The following is a 12750-nucleotide window of genomic DNA, read 5'->3' as shown; positions in this document are numbered from 1 at the left end:
CGATCCCACGGAGATTGTTGGCTTGAAGCAAGCTATGGTTATTTTGTAATTCTTAGTCAGGAAATTAGTAATAAAAGTGATTGGGTTTATGAAGAGTAAATAGCATAAATTAAATAATACTTGTTATGCTAACATACAAACTTTTTTAGCAACTAAGTTTAACCAAGTTGGCCCAAGCCCAACAAAAACCAACTTCACATTAAGGTGCGTATAAACACGTGCTCACTCAATCGTTCAATGGCGCGAGCGGTATTATGAAAAATGCTTTTTCTTCCTCGATCAAAATCGCAACCCTGAAAATTTGAACAACGCCCGAAATTTCTGAAAAAATTGTCAAAATCGTCGTGAAAACTCAAGGAAATCTACAAGCAAAGTTCAAAATCTCCATTAAGAAATAAGAAACAAAAGACGAAAGATTATTAAAGATACTGTTCATTAATCATCCAGTTTTTTCACTTTTCTCTTTCTCATTTTGATCGCGAAATACTAGATAGTCATATTTCTGTTTATTTATTAGATTTCAATTGGTGATAACTGTCTTACGTACTGTTTTGTGTATAGTTTAACCTATATTTTCATGTGTTTGAGGGATTTGAATATGTTTTTGTGCATGTTTGCATGTTTCGAACTGAGTTTGTCAGTAGTAATCAAAAACAAATTTTCGGCATATTTCAAGTGAATTCAGGTATAATTGGTGCTGTTGTCCTATTCTTGCTATAACTAGAAACTTTCGGTATATTTCAAGTGAATTTAAGTGTAATTGGTGTTGTTGTCCTATTCTTGCTGTAACTAGAAACAAAATATTGTTCTTGTACTTCTGGTGTCATATAATGCATGTTTGATTGGGTTGAATATCATTTTAAACTCATTTTATTTTCATGTAATCAAAAAATAATAGTAGATTATTTGGTTTTTCTTTCTGTGTATTTCTTGTAATTTGAGGTGTACTTGGTGTTTTTGTCCTCTTTTTGTTGTAACAAATCATATAGTTTTGTTGTAGTTCTTCTGGTGTCATTTGATGCATGTTTGATTGAGTTGCATCTCTTTTTAAAAATCACATTGTGTGATGTATCAAAGAAATAATAGCGGTGTATATGGCTCGTATTTTGGTGTATTTCTTGTGAATTGAGGTGCACTTGTTGCTGTTGTTATCTATAAACCTTATTTTTTATTCGTTATAGAAAAAATGGCAAGCAAGAACCCTACACCAAAATACAATGTAAGCAAATATATCTTAGACCAACTCAATTTTTTCTTGTATAAATATAGTTTATTTAGATGATTCTCATTTGTTTACAGAAAACTCATAAGTTGAGATGCTTCACAAGACTCCTTCATAATAAATTCCAAAACATGAGTCACGAAAAGAAAGGCATTGTCCAGGAATTGGGATTTGGTGGTTTGATGCACATCCCTCCCATGAATGTGCTGCATAAGCTCTTGAAAGAGTTGGCATATTCGCTTAATCTGATAAAACCACATTGGACACCTTGTACGGTGTATTTAACATCATCCAAGAAAATATAGGAGCTACCCTTGGCTTGAATGCAAATGGTAACCGATTACATAAACTGTTATACTTGCATTTTTTGTAATCTATTCTGTTAATTATTTCGGTGTATTTTTACATTATATCTGTGTTATTGAAATATTTTTGCTGTTTTTGTAGCGCCGCTCTTTCCAGGCAAAGTTAAATTTCAAGAGCTTAGTGAGGAAGACAAGGAAGTTTTTAGAAGCTTCCAAGGCACTAATTTGAAGCAATTGACAAACTCGATGATGGAGATTAGTGTTGATGGGGACGAAGATCGGCTAAAGTTCAAAAGGACATTCAGCCTCTATATTCAGATGTCCTTCTTGTTGCCAACAACCATAAACAAGGTTTCTCTCGTTCACATACCGCTGATTTTTTGTGTGGACACCATACGTGAGTGGAATTGGGGTGGTCATGTCCTCAACTTCCTCATCAAGGGAATCAGTGAGAACATATTGAAAAAGAAAAAAGTTGTTGATAGTTGCCTCTATGCTCTCATGATTGTATATTTTCATGAATCCACACACAAGAACAAGCCGGTGGATACAATTCCTAGACCACCATGGTTGCAACATTGGACTAGGGAGTTGCTGGTTTAGAGGATAGAAGCTGAGATTAAGGATCATATGTTAATTCAACAGAATTTTTTCTTTAATTTTGGTGTATCTGTTTTATATATATGATGTAAATTAATATTTTACCTATTTTAGGGCATCGTGAAAAGAGCACAGCTGAAAGACAAATTGATGAGAATAAAGAAGGAAGAAAAGAAGGAGAAAAAGAAGAAGCCACAAAAGAAGAAAAACATTTCTTCAGAAAGTGATAGTGTTACTGACTCTGAGTCTGATTCTGAACAAGACTCAGAGGGGGCACCAAAAATAAGAAAACAACCAACAAGAAAGGCAAAAAAGTAAGTATTATTTTTCGGTGTATTTTGTTATTTGTACTATGTTTACCCTGATGATGGTTTGTTGTCTAGAATGGAATCTAAAAAAAGAAAGCACATTGTTCAAGATTCATCTTCCAAAAACCAAACTGAATCTGATGATGAGTAAGATTCAGAAATTATTATTGGAATGCTATGTTTTCTGTTTATGTCAAAACTTTATTTATTAACAAAATGTTTCCAATTTATTGTCAGAAGTGAAGAATTGGAGCAAATAACACAAGGAAGATTGAAGAAAAAAGTTCACAATCCTGCAAAAATATATGCATTACTTTCGGGTGTATTTTATCAATTTTGTTTTGTTTATTTGCCTAATAATTCTTTGCTTTCTAGGATGCAATCCAACAAAAATGAAAGCACAATATTGAGTATTCATCTTCTGAAAAAAAAAAAAAAAAGCTGAATCTGATAATGAGTAAGATACATTGAAATGCTATGTTTTTCTTTATTGTGAAAATTTTATTTTTTAACCGAATTTTTTGCATGTGTTGTCAGAAGCAAAAAAAATGGAGGAAATAAGAAAAACAAGATTGTAGAAAAAAATCACAAGCCTACAAAAAAATAAGTTTTACTTTTCGGTATAATTTGTCAATTTTATTGTGTTTATTTGACTAAGGATTGTTTCCTTTTCCAAGATTGAATAAATAAAAAAAAAAACATATTGTTGAGAATTCAGCTTCCCAAAAAGAATCTTACTCTAATAATGAGTAAGATTCAAAAACAATCATTGTAATGCTATGTTTTCTTTTTCATGAAAATTTTATTTGTTAACATAATCTTTTGCATGTACTATCAGAACTGAACAAATATAACAAATAAGAGAAGCAAAAATGAAGAAAACAAATGATAAGCCTACACAAAAGTATGTTTTGCTTTTCGGTGTAATTTGCTAAGTTTATTGTATTTTTTTCACCTGATGATTGTTTGCCTTTTTAGGATGTACGAAAAAATCATAAATATACCAGAAAGTGGGCGCTCCACTCCACAGAAGCTCATTATGATTCTTCGCAAACATAAGATTCAATATGTAAAATCCTTTCTTTGCTAAAATTTCCTAAAATTTGATGTAATTAATTACTCTAATTTTACTGAATAATGTTTATTTTGTCCTTAGAATGCCGCATGTAAATTTGGCAAGTGAAAATGATCATGTGTTTCAAACACAGACAATCTATAAGAGCAGTGTAAAAAAGCCAAGTGATAATATGTAATTTTTGTTTCTCTTGCCATTTTCTTAATTCTTGTGTTACCATATTCTGTGTCTGATTCCATATATATATAAGGCCCTTTAAGACATTATTCAAGAAAAAAAAGGCAGAAAAAAAGAAAGAAAAAACTGCAACTATGTAAGTTCTCATAAAATAAAAGTTGTGTTTCTATTGAATGCTTGAGGTGTATTTCAGGTTCAAGGAACCACAAGAATCATTAAATGAACCAGCTCCTATACTAGAAGCAATAATAGGTAGTAATCCTCAAGAAAAAATAATTATTCTTCAGAAAGAGACTCATTCTCAATCAGAACCACTCGACATGTGAGTTTTGCAACCTACTTTCAATCTTTTATTCTTTGAGTTAATCATTTCTACCTAAATGTTTACTCAATATTAACTTTTTATTTTTGTCTTCACTAGACTTCCACTTCAAATATTTGCACCTCCATCAGAAACAACAGCCTCAAGCCCTCTGCAAAAGCAACCAACTATTGCAAAATCTCCCAGTGAGGAATATATAGAAGAAGCTATTAATGCGTAAGAAATAATACTTTCGGTGTATTTGGTTTGTCTTTGGGTGTATTTGTGCATGGTTTAATGAGTTACATGTCTTTTTAAATAGCGGCATATTTGGTTCTTATTTCGGTGTATTTCGTGTGAATTGAGGTGTAATTGCTTTGTTTTTTTAATTTAATTCCTTTTCTATAATCCTGCAGTACTCCACAACCTCATGAACCTGATGAAACACACCAACAGAAGAACATACTGAAGAACAACCTCAACAACCTCAACAAGAATCTAATGAGCCAGTAGCTCCTTCTAAAGTGTAAGTTTTACACAATATAATTCTCTTTCAATATTTTCTGTGTATTCTTATACTATTTTATATGTCACCATGCAGTCATCTACCCTCTCAAGCCAATGTTGGATTAATGATGTCGCCAATGTAGCATCATTTCTAAAGCATGACATTCCTGCACCATCATTCAGCCTTGGCTTTTCTAAATTGAATGAGGAAGATACACTTACTCAGGAGGTTGAACCAGCAGTTGAAAAGAAAAAATCTCAGAGAGCACGATATTGCTTGAAGAATTAGAAGAGTTAGAGGAGCAGATCATAAATACTGGGGTTGCAGCAGCATTACATTTTGCTGAGATAAAAGTCTCCAATGCCAAAAGGTACAGCCTACCATTAGCTTTGTTGATTTCAAAACTTCTGTGAGGCGAAACAAAATAACAGGCAACCTTAAAGAAAAATATTTTCTCTGGGTCACAATTGTCAAGACCTATGACAATACACGTACTAATGAGTGGGACACAATATTTATCCTGAATCATGAATATCCGTTGAAAATAACTAGAGGGCACTTTGGATCCTTAAAAGCTAATACATATGTCGAAAATCCGATAATTTTAGAATAACATTAATGATTTTCTTATGAGTTATTGTGCCATATATGTAATAACTTTAGGTTTTTTGTTTTCTTAGGTTGTCTTTGCAATGTGTCATATTCTAAACAAAAAAAGAATTAAAAGATTTGAAGAATAAATATACTATTTTTCCTTTAATATTATGGTAAAGTGTAGTAAGTTCAAATTTTGGTGTATTTTTAAAATGTATTGTTTGTTATAATTGTTTCTTTCGGTGTTATACAAATCTTGCAAAATTTAGCTTTGGGTAATCATAAGGGCAAGTACAAACAACCAAAAACTAACAAGCTCTTCGATATTCAAGAATATAAGGACTTCATCCCATATTTAGACTAGAAAAAGTTTGCATCCCATCCTTTTATACGTTTTCATTTATAAAGTTTCTTAAACAATTCTTTCATTATGTGTCAATTAAACTAAAAAATTATTCTCTTTGATCAAACTTCAGATATTTGCCTCAATTTGCTACATAGAACATTGGTGGATATGGATGGCGGATGTTAAAAAGAATAAATTTCATGTCCTTGACCCATTTCACAAAAAACTCCTTCGAAAGAAAGAACAACACTTAATAAATTTATTGTAAGTTGTTTCTGTCTTCTTTATAAATTCTCTGGTTTCTATTTGTTGTTAGCAATATAAATTCGCTGTAGTTCTGTTTGAAATAAGGTGGACTATTGGTTCATTTCTGTCTAATTTGGTATTAAATATAGTCTTTCTTTTATTTTTCTTTTTTTTTTTCTTTTTTTTAGGGCTTCATGATTTCAAGAATAAAGGTATTTGCCGAAGGACAACTTTTGAAAGACAAGAATGATGAAATTGAAGTACCATACGTTAACATCGCTGGGCAACATAACAAGTATAAATCTTTCTATCTGAGAAAATTTTGTATTTTCTCTTACTATCCTATTTTATTTTGCTAATTTATTTTTATTTTTAGCTTCGATTGTGCAATTTATGTGATGAAATGGCTCGAGATAATTGAACCATAAAACATCAAAAAAGGCAAATATGTATCGGAGAATCGGACACAGTTAACTATCTTTAAAAATAGATAACTCTATATTACTAAATTAACGGAGTTTAATAAAAGAAATTTCTTTAAACTGTAGGAAGAAATGGATCATCTCAGAGTTGAATATGTTTCAGTCATTCTATTTGATGAATTAAATCGACTCAGAGATGAAGACATTTAAGAATGTGAAGCCATCATACTATCCAAGCCATCTGCAATATTATTGAGCCTTATTGTGAATTGCATTTAGAAGATATCGATAGTAAATAGTTTGAATGTTGTATACTGTTAAAAATTGTGTACTAAATTGTCTGTTTGAACACATACTTTCTATCTTTGCAGATATTTGATCCAAGCTTTTTATAAATTTTTTTTTTACAAAAATAAACTTCTATAAAGTTGTCTGTGCTGTATTGAAATGCTGTTAATCTGAATGAATCCAGGTTCAAAAAAATTCTAGGAAAACAAGACTAAATTGTCTAATACACCGAATTCGTTTATGAATACACCGTAAACTATTCAAAATACATCAAAAAAATGTGCATACATATTTTTCTATAAATTATAACCAAGAGATATGAAAATTCTATAATTTGAATTGTTACTCTTCTTAAGTATTGAATTGTCTATGTATTGTATGTTTAAAACAAACAAATTCCTTTAGATAGTTAAAGACACTAACTTCCAAACAAATAGCAACATGTCAAAATAGAGCAAAACAAGAAAATATAAAAAAGAAGAGCATGCAAAATACACCGAAATAGTGTCACACTACACCAGAAAAACTATTCTATGCTACTGAATCTCTGAACTGATAATTCATAACATATCCATGATAATGGTTGAAATTTGATTGTACCACTGAACCACTATAAAAAAGGTTCAACTGCAAAAAGTAAATCATATATTACCACAACTATTAACATGCACAAATTTAGTTTCTCATATTTAAAGAACATCACTTTTACCTCGGTTAGATCTTTCTTTTTCTTTGAAGCATGTGCAATCTGTTTTTCAGTGTTTGGCCCCAATCTATTATTCGGACGTCCTCTTACTCTAATCCGTGGAGGGCTTTGAAGCTCATTAATATCTTCCAACGAAGCATCATGGTGAGATAACGAATATTTTCCTTTGCTTTTGGCTTTGTATTCTTGCATCTCAGTCATAGCATTATCGTAAACGCGGTGTAAAATTGCAGTCAACTCCTCAGATTATGATGCAAATTCATAAATATTTTGTGATCGAAACACCAAATCATCAAATCTCCTGCTTTTTGGCTCCAATAGAGGCTCATCGTGACTGCTCTTGATATGTGTGTGCCTCCTCTTTACGTTCTTGCTCCATCGTTCCAATATATATCTTGGTGATATTTTATTTACTTGCTCAAAGCTTAACACGCTCAGAAAATGACAGTACAATATCCCTCTTGACTCAAATAATAAGCACTGCCATTTAACTTGAATTGATATTGTGTCATATGTAACTGCAAACTTGTTGAATGTTGAGTTTGAAACATGTTCTACAATTTCATATACCGCATAACCTAGAGCAGACTGAGTTGTTCTTGTGATTCAATTAACCTTTCCTCTAAATTGTGCTTGGACTTTTCTGAACTTCGCGTGAGTATACACGTGCTGAAATTGAGCTTCTATTGAGGATTTTGTTGCACACAGTATGTCAGTATAAAAATCTGCAGTATCCGATTCTCTCTCTTTATGCTTTGTACTTTTTAGGCAATTATTATACTGTTTGACGAATTGTATAAGTGAGCTGTTGCGTGTAATAAACATTTTTAAAAAAGAGCGTGCTCTCGCTCCTTTGTGTGCTTCTCATCCCGACCCATAAGTGGTGATCCAGATAAATTGGAATCCATAAATGACGATCTTCGTAAAGCTCTAAAAAATTCATAAAAATACTAATTCAGAACCAAAAATACACTGAAAGACATACATCTTGACACCTCTACTGGACACCATTACACTGAAACACATAAAAATGTTAGTTAATCCTAATAAAGACACCATTACCGAAAATCACTTGCTGTCCTTGTCACCGAACTTCATCAGAAAATCATTTTAATACCTATTAAATGCTTCTTTTGTAAGAGATTTCCATACAACATGACTCATCTCAAGTACAATTTTTTCGTGTCGCTTGTAGCCATTTAGTTTACTTGGGACCTTTTTCATGATATGTCAAATATACCATCAGTGAATAGTTGTGAGCAACTGAGCATACAAGCCTCAATAGCACTTTGCATCGATACTCATTGATCGGTAAGAATTCCTTTAGAATATTGCCTCCCATGTAACGAAGCCGACATTTAAATAACAATTTGAATGATTGAACATCCTCGTTTTTTTTAATCAAAATACATCCCAGAAGTGTTGACTGACCGTGGTAATTTACCCCAACAAAAGAACCAAAAACCAAATTATACCTGAATACAACGACAAAAAAACAAATCATATATACACCGAAAGTAGTTCAAAAAAACACATAAACCAGAATAACAAATTACTTGTTTATATTGTAAGTGGTATCAAATGAAATAACATCTTTAAAATACTCACAAGCAGTCCTGTTTCTTGCATCAACCCAAAAAGCAATTTTAATTGACTGAGCAACCTCAAGTTCAAGCTCGAAAAAGAAATTCGGATTCTTCTCTTTCATTCTTAATAAATATTTCCCAAATTCTTTTGCATCCTCAAGTTCCGAAACATTCTGCATTTCTCTCGTGATATAATTTCTCACATCTTTTCTAATAAAACTTAATTCACGATGACCTCCTGCTGCTGCAACAAATGATTGATATGTTTTGCTTGGTTTGATTCCGGCTTCCTCGTTGTTCTAAATTGTATGTCGTACATACATACTTAGTTCCCTGTGTTGTTTAAATATCTCTGCTTGATTTAGACAGCACGGATGTGAATGATGCAACACAACCTTCGAAATGATCCAAACACCAACATCCTTCAATATATGTATATAAATTCTTGCAGGACAATTTAATTCAGCAAAGGAATTTGTCTTCTGAGTTGGAGAGATGCTCGATTTTCATTTCCCTTCTTATTTGTGTTTCGAATCTTTGTAGAAAAATCAGCAAGTTTAGAATAATCTTTGTAGAATTTTCCAGCTTTCTCAAGCGTCTTGAAAGTCATGCCAACCTTTGGAACATGCTGCTCATCAACATCCCACAAAAACTGCATAATACATTGAAATAGTTTTACATATTGCAAACTAAAATACACCGAAACTTAGACCGAAACAAATTCATCAAAATAATAAAATCATAAACTAGTGGCAAATTGCATCAACTAGATTCAACCACACCTCACCACTTTATTCGATAAAAAAATAATACAATTCGCTGTGGTTCAATTTAAAGTCTGAAACTAAAATATATCGAAAGAATTCCAAAGTACACCAGGTTTTTATTTAAATACATTGAAATTGAAACCGAACAGATTCATCACAATACAATAATAATTCAGATTCAAAACCTCTACATTACATTTAATAATTCAAACCATCAACAATGATAAACTAGTTACATTATTCACGTACTGAATGATAGAACCATACCTCAGCCACTTGATTCGATTCAAAATAATAATTCACTTCGCTCTCGTTCAATTGACAGTCTGAATTTGAATCATTCATTATCTTCCACAATGAAATAGCTCTTCAAACCTGATTTCACAGCTTGATTTCAAAAACTTTGATCGAAATCTTCAAAATCAGTTAAAAGAGCATTGAACTTGAACGAAGAGAATGCGAAGAACGAAGAGAACATGGAGAAAAAAGAGACGCAGAGAACACAGAGATCGAACACAAGGTAGAGACAAAGAAAATGCTGAGAAAAAACGAAAAAGAAAATAAATCCAAATGAAAAAGAAAGTTATAAATTTCGCTCGTTGATTGAAAGGTTAGTTAGTGGCCGTGGAGGAATGTTAAATTAAAGTTACCTGGTTGGACTTGATTAGTTAAATGACTTGGATATAGAGATTAATTGTAAAATTAATTATATTTTTTGGTTACTTTCATTGTAACAAAGTTTAATTTTAAAATTTGATGCATAATACTGCAAACTTTTTTTTGCTAAACCATTTGGATGAGATATAATTTGATTGGGTTTTTTTGTTTAAATTAAATAAATTTAAAATTTATGAAAATACGTAATTACATAAATACACAATTGGCCATATCTCGAGGACTGAGGGAACATATATCGAGTATAGAGACTCTAATGTGTGTCAGAAGAGTAAAATGGAGCCTCAGTAACTGAGATACGTGCAAATATAGAATATGGGCTCAGTACTTGAGATATGCACAATGCGTGAATTGGTGACTCAGTACTCGAGATATGGTCATTTTTTATTCCGGTGGTGTTTTTGATATAACATGTGGGTATGAGCTTAATCATAGCGTTACAGCGATTGGTTATGGTACAAATGAAATTGGTACTGATTATTGGATTATTAAGAACTCATGGGCACTGAATGGGGTGAGAGAGGATACATAAGGAGGAAAAAATGCATATGTGCTTGTCTTGAATGATATGGAATCGTCATGGATGCTTCTTATCCCACTGCATAATTGTTTTAAGTGAAGTCAAGTTTTTCTAACGAGTATTTTGATTTTTGAGAGTACTTTTTAAAATTTAAAAAATATTTATTTTTTAAAAAATATATTCTTAATAAAATTATGAGTATATACCCATTTTGGTCCTCAAAGAATTTTAAACTGGACACTTTAGTCCCCAACTAAAATTAATTACTCGATTGGTTCCTAACAATTAATTCCGTCAGTCACTTAGGTCCTTTATTTCGTTAACTCTAATGGAGGACAAAATAGTCCTGATAACTCTAACAGGGGACTAAATGGTCCCTGACAACTCTAATAAGGGACAAAATGATCTCTGATCCCTTTATTCGAAAACGACACTGTTCTTCCCCAATTTTTATCATATCTCGCATAACTCTAACATTCATATTCTCCTTCTTCACCTTCACATTCTTCTTTTCCATCTTTTCCTTCCTCCTCTTTAGCTCCAAGATTAAGCTATGGTGTTATGGTATAATTGTCACACGTATCGCACCTACCTCAACATGTCATGGACCATACACTTCCTAAATCTTTGTGACTGGTACATCCACCTCCTCTGCACTTCACCCACCAAAAACATCCACTCCCACGTCTTCGATAACATCATCTCCAACCCCGACACGTCCATGAAATCCTCAAGACCAAGTTCCACGACTACTCCAAGGGCACGCCTTTCTCCACTCTCCGGCAAGCAATATAGATTGTTGGACATTAGGACATCATGAGAAGATTCTCCTTCGACATCATATGCAAATTCTCATTTGAAATAGACACCAAGTGCTTCATTCATTATTTTCCAGAGTCCAAGTTGGCAGACAGCTTTGACCTCGCATCCAAGCTATCAGTACAACGAGCAATGTCGTCGTTGCCGCTCATATGGAAATTGAAGCGATTACTGAATATTGGTTCAGAGAAGAAGCTAAAGGAAGCGATCGGAGTGGTGGACAATGTGGTTATGGAGATGATAGGGCAGAGGAAGAGGAAGATGGCAACGACGACGACAGGTCTTAACAAATCAGATTTGCTATCTAGATTCATGGGATCCATCGAAGACGATAACGAGTTGAGAGACATAGGCATTAGTTTCCTGAGTATGAATTGGTTGAGAACAAGTTGAGGATTTTTTTTCTTGTGAACATTAAATTTATAGAGTGTGCATTGTGTAGTTTGAAGTTACAGTGTTAGACTGCTAGTGTTATGCGAGATATGATGGAAATTGGGAGAGAACAGTGTCGTTTCCGAACACAGGAGATCAGGGACTATTTTGTCCCCTGTTAGAGTTGTCAAGGACTATTTTGTCCTCCGTTAGAGTTAACGGAGTAAAGGACCTAAGTGACTAAAGGAATTAATTGTTAGGGATAAATCGAGTAATTAATTTTAGTTAGGGACTAAAGTGTCCAGTCTGAAATTCTTTGAGGACCAAAATGGATATATACTCTAAAATTATTGTCTTTTAGATATTATTGTGTGATATTATTAGATTAATTTTATATTGTATAGATACTATCTTATCATACCAACATAGAAAATGGCATTGTTAGATTAAGTATGTAGGTAGAGTATAGTTAAGTTATTTTTATACGCGCATGATTTAATTTAATAATATCATTTTTTTTTAAATTAATTTTACAGTACTCACAAATAACTAGTACAATAATACAAGTAGATTTGTTTTGATTGAATTAAATTAAATTATTAATTTTAATTATAATCATCGAAATTTTAAATGAAATATTTTTATCACACAATAAAAATGGATGACTGTATCTGAGCTACTAATTTTCGCATTGTGCATATCTTGGCTACTGAGTCAATCAAAATTAGGGTTGGCAAAGCGGACCGATCCGTCCTAATCCGCCCCGCCCAACCAACTAAAATGGGTTTAAAATGCTAGCCCGCTCCACTTTATGGCGGATTGGCGGGCTAGCCCGCTTGATTCTTTTTTTTTTTTGAAAAATAAAATTCATTAAAATTAACTAAAAAATAATAATTAAAAAATCAAATACAAA

Source organism: Arachis ipaensis, chromosome B01 (assembly GCF_000816755.2).
Source record: "Arachis ipaensis cultivar K30076 chromosome B01, Araip1.1, whole genome shotgun sequence".
Classification (NCBI taxonomy): Eukaryota; Viridiplantae; Streptophyta; class Magnoliopsida; order Fabales; family Fabaceae; genus Arachis; species Arachis ipaensis.
This window is presented reverse-complemented; position numbering follows the sequence as displayed.